The sequence below is a fragment of the Protopterus annectens genome, chromosome 11.part0 (genome assembly GCF_019279795.1).
Source record: "Protopterus annectens isolate FY-2018-M chromosome 11.part0, PAN1.0, whole genome shotgun sequence".
NCBI lineage: Eukaryota > Metazoa > Chordata > Ceratodontiformes > Protopteridae > Protopterus > Protopterus annectens.
The window spans coordinates 1,302,680,781-1,302,683,672 of NC_056745.1; positions in this window are offsets into that span (position 1 = coordinate 1,302,680,781).

Sequence of the window (2,892 nt, forward strand, 5' to 3'; positions counted from 1 at the left end):
TATTCAGTTCTTTTTACTTGACTGCACTTTATTGGTACCCTTTGCAACACAAAAATTTCCTCATTAATTGTAATTTTGTAAAGACTGATTCTCGCTTACAAATAATATGTACATTTTTAATATTATACAAATATAAATATAAATATATCAGTTATTTTAGTTTTATTGCAATAAATACTTCTAAAGAGTTTTCATGTTATGAAGTACGTTGGAACTGTTACATTTGATGAATAGTTATAAGAAAAAGGATAAGTTAAACAGTTAAGACACTAAGGTAAATAATATTACTATAGAATATATAAATATATATTCATACACTGGTTCACCAAAGTCAATCTACTTATATATTTACAATATATTTTGGAACAAATGGATATTAGATTACTGTTTTATGGATTGAAGTTTATTATTATACTAGAACAAATTGAAACTTTCATTTGACATATATCATTTAGTAATATTCCAAATGAATGATTATGGTTATATTTTACTTTTTCTTATACAGTTCAGATGAAATATATTTAAGTATAGATATTCTATTAATGTTTTATCTTGTTTATGTAATTCTTGTGTACTAATAGTATACTAATATGGTGTTTTCATATGAAGGCATATTAATTCTACTTAAGTATATATATCTTATTAGATAGTTGCTGAATAGAGGTTTTTATTGGTTAGAAGGTTAATTTGAGTGATAGTATGTCACTCGAATTGGGAGTTTTATACTCCAGGTGGGTTCTAAGGGGTTATAATGTTTGTGATTGTTATTATCAGAGTTTTATAACATTTATTCTTTTTGACATTCTCAAACACTGATAAAGAAATAAATAATATTTCACTTTCATCTCTATTAGACGTTAAGCATAATCAATTATACAGTATTTCTACATTTAGTAATAATAAATTAATTTGGCTAATAACTTTCTGATATTCTCTATATTCCTTTAAATGAACTCATTAAGAGGTATTTCTCTAAACATAGATGGACTAAACAATCCTAGAAAGAGGGGTAATTTATTTAAATTCATCAAATTACATAAATCTCAATTAATATTTCTACAAGAAACGCATTTAATAAATGAAGATATAGTCAGACTAAATAATAAATCAAATAAAGTACTAGTAAGTTCAGAACACACTCAAAAAAAGAGGAGTTGCAATACTATGGAACAATTCTTTGCCAAGTCCAAAAATAATTGACACATTTAGAGATGATAACAAAATGTTTTGTCTTGTTTCAATTGAATTAAATAAGATTTATACGTTAGTAAATATATATTGGATCCCAGGAATAGGAACTAACATTGAGAAACAGCATTTAGACTTTATTATATAATTATCTAAAGGGAACATAATAATGGCAGGAGATTTCAACTGTATTATGGACACCAAAGATCCAACTTCAAGTAATAAGAGAAAAATCACACCATCATCTAAAAAAATAAAGAAATTCTCAGACATATATTTATTAAAAGATATAAGTAATTTTGCAAATCCCAATTCTTCATTATATACTTTTTTTTCCCACAGACATAATGCATTTTCTAAGATAGATAGAGATTTTTTCTCCAATAACTTAATAGATTCCTTAATTGATACCAAAATAATCACATGTCCAATTTCAGATCATAATCCCATCTTATTTGAAATTACAATTAATAGTAATTACGGTACCCAAATAAGAAGAATACCAGCTTATATAACAAAATTAATGGAATTTAAAGAATTTATAGATTTAGAAACTCGGATCTTTATGGACACTAATAACACTAATGAAATCAGTGAAATATATATATGGGATGGTCTTAAGGCTTATCTTTATGGAAGAACTCTTAATTGATTTTATTAAAAAAAAGAAAGGTTGGGATAAACAACTACCTGACATACAAAATAAATTAGATATATTAAAACAGAATCAAGAGAGAGATTTAGATAAAAATGAAAAAAGAAGGAAATAAATGCACTTAACAATAAGTATCTAGAGATATTAAATCATAAAACTATGATTGCTTTGAAAAAATTTAAATTTATACAATTTTCCACTAATCCACAGTCACTCAACATGTTAGCTAATAAAACTAAAATACTATCCAAATTTAATCATATAAATGAAATATATTCACCTAGGGGAAAAAAAGGACAGTCTCAGACATACAAAATATATTGATGGAATTTAGACAGTTTTTCATTAATATAAATCAGCATACTGAGACAATTGATTCTAATGAAGAAATCAGAACCTTTATTAATAAATATACCCAAAATAAACTATCAAATGAACAAACTAATATTATAGACAGACCTATTACTTTAAAAGATACTGAAACACAAATTACCAAATTAAAATTAAATAAAGTTCCAGGAAATGATGGCATTATTCCTGAAATTTATAAGATCTTGCCTTTGAATACATTAGAATTATTACATAAGGTTTACAATAATGCTCAAAAGTGAAATATAACTCCACCCTCATGGAAATACACATTTATCTTCCCATCCTGAAATCCAATAAATATCCCATTCATTGCTCATCATATAGGCCAATTTCTTTGTTAAATGTTGACTATAAAATGTTTATGTCAATATATGCTGATAGGCTTAAAATCTTTTCAACATCACTAGTAGAAGATGATCAAACTGGTTTCATTATAAACAGAAATTCTTATAACATCAAAAGAACCTTATCTTTAATAGAATCAGTCAAACCTTTAAATAAAAACCTAACATTAATTAGTCTAAATATAAACTGTGCATTTGATTTGGTTAATTGGGATTACTTATTTATTTTATTACAAAGTTTAAATTTTTCAAATAATTTTATTAATTTAATAACCCAATTATATAAAGATTGCCAAGCATATATTAAAATAGGAACAAATATTTCTCAAAATA